The sequence below is a fragment of the Lepisma saccharinum genome, chromosome 5 (genome assembly GCF_977018435.1).
Source record: "Lepisma saccharinum chromosome 5, izLepSacc3.1, whole genome shotgun sequence".
In the NCBI taxonomy this organism is placed as follows: domain Eukaryota; kingdom Metazoa; phylum Arthropoda; class Insecta; order Zygentoma; family Lepismatidae; genus Lepisma; species Lepisma saccharinum.
In genome coordinates, this window is record NC_139233.1 from 84,950,877 (window position 1) to 84,964,237 (window position 13,361).

At 37.3% G+C, this 13,361-nt stretch overlaps 1 protein-coding gene across 1 annotated transcript in view; it reads left to right on the plus strand.

Moving 5' to 3' along the window:
• The window catches only part of LOC145988126 (cilia- and flagella-associated protein 70-like), a 210,283-nt gene that overhangs the window by 170,951 nt on the left and 25,971 nt on the right, over positions 1-13,361 (plus strand). The window lies entirely within an intron of this gene.

A 13,361-nucleotide genomic window follows, 5' to 3' on the forward strand; every position in this document is an offset into this window, starting at 1 on the left:
AGACTACAGTAGTGGTATTTACGGTAGGGACAGTGCGGGAAAGTATGAACCCCCCTCAAGCAGATTTGCTTACACTTAAAACTAGCTCAACATGCCCATATGAGCTTTTTGCTCAAGTGTGGAACCCCGCCTAATCCAAGATTTTTGTAAAAATGCCCTCATGGATTCCATGAGAAAGTATGACCCCCCTCAGATTGATTTGTTTACACTTACAAAAGGCACTTCTGTGAGATTGTTGTCCATAAACCTGTCAAAAATATGCCCCTCTTGATATTTTTTTTGGCCACACTTAATATTAGGCCACCCACACCCACCTACACCCACCCACACCCACCCACACCCACCCACACCCTCATATATTCACTTCCGGTCCACTTCCGGTCCACTTCCGGTCCACTTCCGGTCTACTTCCGGTCCACTTCCGGTCTACTTCCGGTCTACTTCCGGTCTACTTCCGGTCTACTTCCGGTCCACTTCCGGTCCACTTGTGGCCAAGTTGTGCCCTATTTCTGCTTTTTTTTATCCAGCATAGAGTTTTGATTTGAACCCCAAGAAATTGTATATAAATACCAAAGCCAAAAATATTAAGTGTATACACACATACACACATACACACACACACACAGCACAGTGTTGAATCCAACTGATATTTTTATCCAGCATAGAGTTTTGATTTGAACCCCAAGAAATTGTATATAAATACCAAAGCCAAAAATATTAAGTGTATACACACATACACACACACACACAGCACAGTGTTGAATCCACCTGATATTTTTTATTCAGTATAAAGTTTTGAATTGAATCCCAGGAAATTGTATATAATAAACAACAACAAAAATGCCAAGTCAAAAATATTGTAATCAATGCAATAAAAATATATCCAGCCCCAATTGGGCCAAGCACCAAAAAATTTGTAACCCGGGCAAATACAGAACTCCCACAAAAATTTGCCCCAAATGCAAAAGAAAATACAGCATGGAATATTTCACATATACACATAAAGGTACTTGCTCTGCACAATCATCAACACAACCATCTACTTCTGGTCTGAAAAGGAAGCACGAAGCACCTGTTAATGCCAGAGCAGCAAAGCAGCCACGCTATGCACCCATCCGTAGCAGTTTTAACGGCCAATTAAGAGATCACCGGTTTGAATCAGAGCCAAGATGTGGAATTGAGAATTTTTTGAACAGTATAAATCCTAATGTGCAGGCAATTCTAAATGCACAAAATGGGTCTTATAAGCTGTCCCTCAAATTGTTTGTACAATATAAGAAGCCAAATGGCACAAAATTTACACAGCCCCACATAACAGAAACTGTACCTGTATATTCAAATTCAAATGCAGACACAATAATAAGCAGATTGATGGATCAATTGAACATTAAACACTCTGAATTTGCAGCAAAAGAGTCTGGATGGAGCCTATGCGGATCTCCACACAAGTTATATGTTAACATTTCTGAATTCAGCCCATTAAAAGGTTCTACATATTTGCCATTACCTGCCAATATCAAAAACAAAAGAGCCGTGGTTAATATAAAAAATAATGACCAGAAATGCTTTTTGTGGTGTATTTTAGCTGCTCTGTTTCCAGCTTCAAGAAATCCTGAGAGAATAACTTATTACAAACAGCATGAACATGATTTTGACGATGCAATGGAGGGTTTAGAATATCCAATGTCTGTTCAGAATATTGATAAATTTGAAAAAAGAGCCAAGCACATCAATGGCAAACAATTATCTATTAATGTATTTATTTGTTCCACTGGCAATTGCCTGATAGCACCTCTCAGAATCAGTACACTTGATGATGAATCTGCTGTTCCGATTGATCTGCTCTTAATTGAAGGGGATGGCACATATCATTACACTCTGATAAAAAATCTTGAAGCTTTAGTGAGAACACAACTAGACAAATCCAATACAATATTCAAGTTGTGCAGAAGATGTTTAACTGTATTTGATGGTCAAAAAATGGTGAAGGGGGTTCGGGAAGAGAATGCAGAAATTGCCAAAAACAAGTTAATTGAGCATCTGAAATACTGTGGGAACCATAAACCTGTTCATATGGTGATGCCTAATCCAAGTGAAAATTGCAAATTCAAAAAGTTTGAAGCCTTGTTGGAACACCCAGTATATATTGTCTGTGATTTTGAATCAAACCTCAAACCTCTTGCATTCTGTAGCCCAGATCCTGAAGAATCTGCAATTACACCATACCAGCTACATGAACCTTCCAGCTTTTGTTGTGTGGTTGTACAGGATGGTGTTGTTATTAAAGAATATTCATACATGGGACCAAATGCCATCAAAATATTTGCACATATAATAGAAAATGTGTGCCGTGACATAGCATCTAACATCTTATTAATATCAAAGCCCATGTTGCCTTTAACAGAGAAACAGATTGAAGATTTCAACAAAGCAGAAAAATGCCCGGTATGTGATTGTGAATTTTCAGATACAAATATCAAAGTTCATCACCATTCTCATACAGATGGTAAATTCTTAATGGCCCTGTGTAAAAGCTGTAATATTCAGATCAAGAGACCAAGATTTATCCCCATATTTTGCCATGGAGCATCCAATTATGATTTCCATCATCTGATCAGGTACGAGGGGTTTGACAAGGAGAATTTAAATATTTTAGCTGAAAATGATGAGAAATATATATCTATTAGCAAGATAATTAAAGTTAATGGTGTTCCTATTCACATAAGATTTCTTGATTCTTACAGATTTTTATCGGCTAGCCTGCCTACATTGGCAAATCAATTATCTGATGATAAATTCAAAATCACACGTGCCATGTTTCCAAATCAGGACCTGAAATTAATTAGGCGGAAGGGTGTATATCCATATGACTATGTTACAGATTTTTCTAAATTTGATGAGTGTTCCCTGCCACCACAAGAAGAGTTTTACAGCAAAATCAGAGGATCTGGAATCACTGATGAAGATTATCACCATGCTCAGTTGATGTGGAACAATTTAAAATGCCAGACATTTGGTGATTATCACATGGCATATTTGAAACTTGATGTCACTCTCTTAGCTGATATAATTCAGGCATTCAGAAAATCTTCCATGCAAAATTATAGACTGGACCCATTATATTTTTTCAGTGCCCCGGGCCTAGCATGGTCTTCAACGTTTTTGAACACTAAAATGCATTTGGATCTGATCCACGATCAAGATAAGTATCTGTTTATGGAGGAATGTATAAGAGGGGGGATGGTGCAATGTTCCCAGAGATATGCCAGAGCAAATAACAAATATATGCCTGATTATGATCCAGCACGGCCATCAAATTATATACTGTATGTAGATGCAAACAGCCTCTATGGTTATGCCATGATGCAAAAACTGCCATATGCAGGGCTTGAGTGGGTTGAAAATTTCAATATTGAGGATCTTCAGGACTTTGATGACAGTGACTATGGCCTCTTCTTAGAGGCTGATCTGATAATTCCTGATCATTTGCACAATAAATTTTCTGATCTGCCCCCAATTCCTGAGGTTCAGTGCTCACCTGGCTCTAAACAGAAGAAGCTCATGATGACTCTGGAGCCAAAACAAGGTTATGTCACATATTACAAAAACCTCCAGTTCCTGATGAAACATGGTGTTCAAGTAACCAAAGTTGGAAAAGTTTTGAGGTTCAGGCACTCAGAATGGTTGAAACCATACATTGATACAAATACAGAGCTTCGAACATCGGCAAAGAGCCAATTTGATAAGGGCTTGTTTAAATTGATGGTTAATTCTGTGTATGGCAAAACTATTGAAAATGTCAGAAAACATACCGATGTTAAAATAATTACTGACCCCAGCCTGAGCAAAAAATTGGTTGCAAAGCCTAATTTCAATTACAGAAGAATTTATGATGAGCACATGGCACTTTTCAACATGAAGAAAACAAAGATCAAGTTTGATAAGCCTATTTATGTAGGGGCTGCAATATTGGAATCGTCTAAATTACATATGTTAACATTGTATTATGATAAGTTGAAACCTTTTTATGGTGATAATATAAAATTGATGTACATGGACACTGATAGTTTTGTTCTTGATATTCAAACAGAAGATGTTTATCAAGATATTGCACAGTCTGAATTGTTTCAATATTTTGATACCAGTGAACATACAATAATTCAACCCCACAACAAAAAAGTGCCTGGCAAGTTAAAAGATGAGACACTTGGTGATGTTATTGTGAAATTTGCTGGGTTAAGTGCCAGGGTGTATAGTTTTAAAACATGTAGTGCTGTTGTCAAAAAAGCCAAGGGCATTGGCAAAGTAACTGTTGAAAAAGACCTCCAATTTGAAGATTATGAAAATTGCCTCAAATCATGTGGCACAATCAGAACATCAGAAAATAGAATTCAGAGTGAGGATCACTTATTGACTTCAAATATTGTAAGAAAAGTGGCCCTGGACCCACGTGATGATAAGAGATGCATTTTGTCATGTGGCATACATACTCTACCATGGGGTCATTGTGATTTGAAAAATGGCAAACAATGCCCAATTACAGAGCATGATTTGAAATAAATAAACATGCCTATGAACTTATTTGGGTTCAAAAAACAGGCTATTATGGATCTGCCGACACCACAACCCTCTCCTGATATGCTGTCTAAACTGAGTGGCTTGTTAATTATTCATCTGAACAGCATACTTACAGATGTTGATGATGAAACAGGCAAAATATTGTACATATTTAACAATAATTTAAATTATTACCAATTACCTGTAGGTGGGCAATTGCAATTTATTACAACCCCTGAGGGTGATGTCAAGATTTCAGTAGGGAGAAATATTTATAGAATTAAGCACTCAAACATGATTTCTGGCACTGTATATACTGTTTCTGCTGGTGACTGCTTATATATTGAGGTCCCTGGATCATATGACAAGCTTATACCCTTTTTTATAGAATTAAGAATCAGATACTCTATAATAAATAACCACTAAAACAAAAATGCCTAATGATATATTTGGCCATACAAGACATGAAGATCACAGTGATGAGATTTTGATGCTTGATGTCAGAGTCAAGAAATTAAGAAGTGATTTACAAGCTTTACAAACCACACTCAATGCCAGCCTTCAATTAGAAATTACAAATTTGCAATCACAATGCATGGACCCTCTTCTTAAAATTGATTCTGAACTCAAATTGCTGCTTCAGAAATATACTGACCTGGCAACATTAGATAATTTTCAAAGTTTAGAAGAAGCTGTAGCAGCTCTTCAAGCCAAATTTAAGACCCAGGCTACCAACTCTGAGCAATTGAAACAGCAATTGGAAGAGCAGATAAATAATGTCCAGACACAGCTCCAAACAATTGTCAAAAGCATAAAATCACAAGAAGATTTTGATCTAGTGATTTCCACTCTAAAAGAACAGATTCAGTCACTCCAGATACCTAATCTGGATCCTCTGCACAATGCCATAGCCGAGGTTAAAGAAAAAATTGAGACACTTGAAAATTTTATGAACAATTTGCCATCTTCTGATGCTTTGAGTGCAATAACTCGGAGTGTTGCAAATATCAAGCTGCAACTTGAAACATATGAAGATTTTGGAAAAATTCAAAGTACCATAACCCATCTTGAGGGTACAATAGCAGCAGTGCAAAGTGATTTGACAAATGTACAAGAATCCCGCCTGCCCGGTATTGTAGACACACTTGTTAGTGTCCAGCAACAAATCACAAAACTTGAAAACCTCAATACTGAATCTGAGCTATCTCATTTTCATCACTTGATAGATGATATCCAAACAAAACTTGAAATTTTACAACAATCCACACCCTCTCAGGCAGATATAGCCCTGCTCCAAAATGCTATGCAAAATGTGGCTGATGCATCTGAATTAAACAATGTGAAATTGGCACTTGAATCTTTGCAGAATACTGTATCAAATCTTCCCACATCACAGGAACTTAAAAATATAAAAAGGGCAGTGAATAGGATATTGAAATCAGAAGATATCAAGAATATCCAAACAGAGATCAAACATCTCACTCAGACAGTGGCCACTCTACCAACCAATCAACATATTAATGAACTGCATGCCCTGTTTGAGGATATCAGAAGACAGGTCCATGATCTTACTGCTCAAAATTCAAAATTGGCAGTTGTTGAAAATTTACAGCAAATTGTAGCTAATATCAAGCAACAGCTAGGGACCATGGAATCCAATCAAGCAAATGCCCTGTCTGTTTTTGCCACCCAGCTTCAAGAGATTGTGCAACAATACAAGAAACTTGTTGTGGACATAAAAATAAAGCCAGGCCATGATGATGTTGTTAGGACCATCAATGAGCACCTTGAATCTGTAACAAGCAGATTGCTTACAGCAGAAAAAGAAATAACAGGCATAATCGAGAATCCAAAACATACAGTAATTCTTGAATTGTACAGCATCCCCAACAAAGAATATGATTCACCATTTACACCAGGTGGCAAAATATATATGCTGTCCCCTGCACAATTTTATTACCAGTTTTTTGTTGGAGGCACATTGAGACCAATCAAGATCAAATATTGGCTACAACCACAGGCACACCACTACCCCACATTATCAATAACAAATGCTGAGAACAAAGCAAAAATAACCAGTGTAGAGTTAGAGGATTTTACAGACCCCGATACATTAGAAACAGCTTATGTTGAAGATGATGGCACTTTGGAATTTAATATACAAATAGGAGACAAATTATATTTAGAAAATCCTGCAGTATCAGCTGCTGAACACCCCATAGTTGCAATATTCTTGTTTTCATATTATGTCTAGACAAATTATTGTTGATGAATTACACAGACAAGCCAGACATAATTTTAAGAGACTCCCAGTAGTTACAAAAGGCATAGATGATTTATGGCAGAGCGACTTGATTGAGTTGTCAACTGGACAGTTGAAAAACTTAGACAAAATCAACAAGGGCTACAAGTATCTACTCACTGTGATAGACACATTTTCAAAATTTGCCTGGGCTGTGCCACTCAAATCCAAGACTGGAAAATGTGTTACAGAAGCCTTCAGGACAATCATCAATCAGAGTGGAAGATCACCGCGCTATTTGCAAACAGATAATGGCAAAGAATTTTATAATTCAGTGTTTCAACAATTTATTAAAAGCCAGGCAATAAAACATTATTCGAGTTACAGTGATCTCAAAGCCTCAATTGTAGAGAGATTCAACAGAACCTTAAAAAATCTTATGTATAAACAATTTACACTTCAAGGTAATTATAAATGGCTTAATATTCTTCCAGAACTTCTACATAAATATAACAACTCGGTCCATTCCACAATCAACATGAAACCCTCTGAAGTAACTCCATCTGATGAGCAAAAATTGATCAGGACTGTTTATTATCCTAGATACCAGCCAACAACAAGAAAGGCCAAATACAGGGTGGGCGATCAAGTAAGAATCAGCAAATATAAGCATTTATTCAAAAGAGGCTTTACAAGAAACTGGAGCACTGAATTATTTACAGTGGTTCAAGTTAAACCCGGGACCCTTAACACATATATAATAAAAGACCACCGAGGAGAAATTCTTAAAGGCAGATTCTATGAACAAGAGCTCAGCAAAACTAAACAGCCTGACACATATCTCATAGAAAAAATCATCCGCAGAAAAGGCAACAAGTTATTTGTCAAATGGCTAGGTCATCCGGAAAACAGCTGGATCAATGCAGACAAAATAATAATATGAGCACCTGGGATGTTATAAAAAGGCTGCCAGAACCTGAACAGCAGAATAAGAGAAATGGCAACTTGCTGCCTGATAATATTAGGTGTCTTATTGTTGGGCCATCTGCTTGTGGTAAAACTACACTAATGGTTGATAATTTTTTATTGGCACCCAACTGGTTAGACTGGAAAAACAGGCACTTGTATATCTTCTCTAAGAGCTTGGAACAATTAAAATATCAGCAGCTGATGAAGCTATATGATGGATTGGATATTGCCACTTTTGAACCAGATGTTAAGCCACTCCATGAATGTCTCGATAACTCTGTTGTTGTGTTTGATGACATTATACTGGATAATCAAAACAAGGTTAGAAATTTCTTTACACAGGGCCGACACAAAAACATTGATTGCTTCTACCTGGCACAGACTTTTTCTAAAATACCGAAGCAACTGATCCGAGACAACAGCAATTTTATATGTGTGTTTCATCAAGATCATACCAACCTCAAACACATACATGATGAATATGTAGGTGGGGACTTGAGCTACAATGATTTTTCCAAGTTTTGCAGTAGGTGCTGGAACCAGGACAGTTATGGGTTTGTCACAATTGATATGACAAGAAAACCCAATAGTGGCAAATATAGGAATAAAATCAACGATTTTCTAGACGTTGAGACGTATATAAACAACCATGAAACGACCAATCATTGATGATCTTAAGTTAAGAGACTATCTTGTAAAACGATTCAAGGGATGGAAATCAGAGAACCGTGGAATTTATGAAAAACACAAACAAACAGAACAGCCTGTCATTGATGCTATTAATAATTTAGGTAAGAATATCAAAACTGTTACAGAGCAAAATCAAAATTTGATCACAGAGCTTGTACCTGTAGCTGCTAGGAACATATTAGATTATCCATTCACCCCACTTTCCAGTATTCATACACCTAGTCCTATTGCTCCTAGAAGAATTGAAGCTACTCAGGATCCTATTGAATTGGGTCTTCTTGCTCAAAAATATTTAACCACACCTAAAGACAACAAAGATGAGGTGTTTGGCTTATATGCTGACACAGAGCTTGATGGCAGTATCATACATAGAATTGGCAATTTCAGAGTAACATTTATGGGGGATGATCTGATTGTTTATTCAGAATCTCGTCTCGGAGAAAAAGGTGCTTTTGTTAAATATCCCGGCACACCTGGATTGTGGGAACTGATGACTCGGAAGAGGCCTGGCAGCTATACAGATCAAGATTATGAATATTACAAAGAAATATTAATAAAATCAGATGCTCTATACCAGAACAATGATCCCACACAAAAAAGAGTCAAGTCGAGCAGTGGGGCAAAATACAACAATTTAATCAAGCCCATATGGTCACAGATCAAGACTGGGAGTGGAATCAAACAATACAATACCCTGCCCAAAGAATTTGTGTGGGTTGATGATGTCAGGAAACTTGTAGATAGGTTATTGGTGATAGCTGGGGAGGAAAATGCTGGCAACCACAATTTTTACAATGAAAAGGTTGGAATTATGGACATGATAAGCACCAAATTGTCTAATTTTATAGTGAATGACCCTAAGGGGATTGGATATCTCATAAAAATTATTAATACTCTACCACCTAAATTTTGGAATATTTCTGAGGGCCGGGGGTTGGTTAATGACATTATAAACAAGCTGCCATTTGAACTACACGTTCCAGGCTATCAGTATTGTGGTCCAGGCACAAAATTGGACCATAGATTAAACAGAGGTGATCCTGGTGTTAATCCTTTAGATGCTGCTTGTAGAGACCATGATATTGCATACAACACACATTCTGATCTTGACAAGAGACATGTTGCAGACAAGAAATTAGAAGAGGCTGCATTTGGTAGATTTGTAAGCAAAGATGCTTCTTTAAGTGAAAAAATAGCAGCATTGGGAACCACCATAGCTATGAACACCAAACAAAAACTGGGGTGGGGGCTGTGAATATGTATATAATAAACCTACAATGAAGGCCAAGGGTGTTATGTATCAAATACCTTATGCAGGTCTCAAATCTCTTAAAACTATTGACAGTCTCTTGACTAAAAAGCAGCGCAAGAAAAAAAGCTCTTGTATTGCCAAGGGGCATGGTATGAAATTGTTGCTTAGTACCCCCCAATTAAAAAAATTACAGCAATCAAGAAAAAAATCACATGTGGGGGGATTCATATTTACTATCCCGGCCATCTTAGCAGCACTCGGGGCTGTTGGGAGCTTGGCTGGGGGATCAGCTGCCATAGCAAAAACAGTAATAGATGCCAAGAAAAATAAGGCAGAATTAGATGAGCAGAGGCGCCATAACCTGGTCATGGAGAAAAAAGGCAAAGGTGTTAAGAGAGCCATGAATAAGTTTAAAAAAAACAAGAGACGCTTACAAACCAAGATATTGAAGCTTTAATCAAACCACTGGGCATCAAACATTTTAGAGGTGTGTACATGTCTGATTCTTTACCGGAACAACCACTCAACAAAGAGTGTGGCATTGTTAATTTGGATGAGTACAAAAATCAGGGCACTCACTGGATTTGTTATCTTAAATATTTAAACAATGAGGCATTTGTGTTTGATTCATTTGGAGGTGTTCCTCCTGAAAATTTAATAAAATATCTAAATTCAGCTAATCTTTATTACAATAATGCCCGTGTTCAAAATTTCAAAGATGTTAATTGTGGACATTTGTGTTTATCTGTTCTTAGATATATGTCTCAAATAAATAAACCATCAATTGAAAATTTTCAAAAAGCCTTGTGGTATTTAAAACATCATGGGGGTATTCCATCTCACCAGCCAAAATTCAATATTGAAGCTCAGACTACATGATGATATAGTTTATCCCAAAACAATAGCTCTTAGAGCATTCTATGGCATGTACTTGATCCCTAATATTACACACCACAACAACAAAATTGCAGTAGGGGATCAAAAAATTGTCATCACTCCAGGGCAGTATAATCTGTCCACTCTAAATGCTCAATTACCCAGAGGTATAGTATTAACTCAAAATTCTGTCACTCACAGAGTAGAGATTGTATCTGCTACAGAAACAGTGGATCTGGGTACTATAGGAGAGCTGTTAGGCTTTGAGAACAACACAAAACTTGAAGCAGGCATCAAACACACTGCTATGAATATACCTAAATTCTTAGCCATAGAGACTCTGAATATTCACTGTAATGTGGCTGAGGGTATGATCACCAAATCAAATGGCATAGGCACTCACAAACAAACTGGCATCATTGCAACATTCAAACCTAATTCTGAATTTATGGAGCCCATCATCTACAATCCATCCCCAACATTATATTTTCCTGTGTGTCATAATAGAATAGATTACATTGAGTTGATGGTCACTAATGAAAAAGAAGAATTAGTTGATTTTGCTGGAGCCACAACAACTGCAATCATAGAGATTAACATTTAAATAAAAATACATACAATGGAAAATATTGAGAGTTATGAGCTACAATCATTCCCCCCAAACAGGAGGACATTTGCAAATTTAAATCAACCCAACACAGAGATCGAGGTTGATCTTGATGTAGGGGATGGCTTTATACACCCTCACAGAGCAGATCTATACATCAAATTTGATGTTGTAAAGCTCGATGGAACAGATTATCAGGCAAATTCAAATATAAGATTGGTAGATAATTTTGTGCCGCATCTTTTCTCTGAAATTGAGATCAGAAAGCATGGCGTTGTTATAAACAGAGTGGATTATCCCGGTATTACCTCCACAGCTTTGGCCACACTAAAATTATCCAAAACAGAGGCTTCTTACTACAAAATAGGTGGATTTGAAGCTGGTGATAAGATATTAACCAAGAACCACACAGTGCTGTTCCCCATGCGCCTGTTGCCAGGATTCTTCTCAGATTACAAAGATATCATGTGGAAGGGTGGTTTAAGAATCACATTTAGAAGAGCTGCCAATGATAACAATGCTTTGATGAGGTACAGTGCGATAAACTCTACAGGAGAAGCTTTGCCTAATACCTTACCAGATGCAGGCAAATGCATTATTCAGACTATGGAGTTAAGAATCCCTGTTGTTGAATATGAAGCCAGCTATGCTCTTAAATACAAAGCTGACATCCTAAAAAATCCACACGTTCCTCTGCAATTTTATACATATCAATGTGTACAGAAGCCCGCATCTGGTTCTTATTATGAGTTTGATGCCACAAATTCATTCTCCAGTATTCAATACGACATGCCTGATTTTGTGGTGGTTCTGTTTCAGACTGGGAGACACAATAATCAGGAAAAAAATTCAAGCAAATTTGATAACTGCAACATCAAGAACATATATCTTAAAAATGGCAGAAATGAGGTATTTCCTAGAGAAAATTACAATTTAGACATTTCCAAGGATGATTTCCTCAAATTATATGAGGCTTTTTCGGCTTTCAAAAGGGTCACTACAGGCAATACGGATATGTATTACACACCAGATGAATTTAAAACACAGAGACCCATGTTTGTCATCAACACTTCAAAAAGGAAACAAGTTGTGGTGAATGACAGGACAAATATTAAAATTATCTGTGAATTTCATGAGGCATTACCTGATGACACCATATGTAGTGTTATTCTCATAGGGGAAAAATCATATGTTTATGATGTAAGAAATGAGAGGGTCACGGAGCAATTCTAGAGGAGTCTCTGCATATTGCATTGTCTTAGTACTAGATATGCAAGATAAGCCTGGTGTCTAATTAAACTTAAACCGGAAGTAGACCGGAAGTGGACCGGAAGTGGACCGGAAGTAGACCGGAAGTAGACCGGAAGTGGACCGGAAGTGGACCGGAAGTGAATATATGAGGGTGTGGGTGGGTGTGGGTGGGTGTGGGTGGGTGTAGGTGGGTGTGGGTGGCCTAATATTAAGTGTGGCCAAAAAAAATATCAAGAGGGGCATATTTTTCACAGGTTTATGGACAACAATCTCACAGAAGTGCCTTTTGTAAGTGTAAACAAATCAATCTGAGGGGGGTCATACTTTCTCATGGAATCCATGAGGGCATTTTTACAAAAATCTTGGATTAGGCGGGGTTCCACACTTGAGCAAAAAGCTCATATGGGCATGTTGAGCTAGTTTTAAGTGTAAGCAAATCTGCTTGAGGGGGGTTCATACTTTCCCGCACTGTCCCTACCGTAAATACCACTACTGACTACATTTCAAACTCATTTGTCATTGAATTTTTTTGTGACCAAACACAGCAAATGACTCTGTGTGACATTAAATTCCTGTAGAACCTTTAAAAATATATAAAACCTAAAAAAGGCTTGATTTAGGTGCATAAACCTAAAATAGGTTCTAAGAAGCAAAATAGGTTTTTAGGCACTACAAAACTTCATCAGTTGTTGCACTTTTAACGAAACACTGACTTAACTTATTATTTCTTACATACCTGAGGTCTAGTTATTGCTTATTACATACACCTTTTTCCACGTTATCAATCAAGGATAAATTAAAAGTTAAACATCTTGACCAATGGCACAACCTCAAAGAGGGGGCAAGGGGCAAGTTTTTGTTCCTTCTTTTTCGATTTCTTGATCACATTGGCACTACCCGTCATAGTTGCCGCCGGC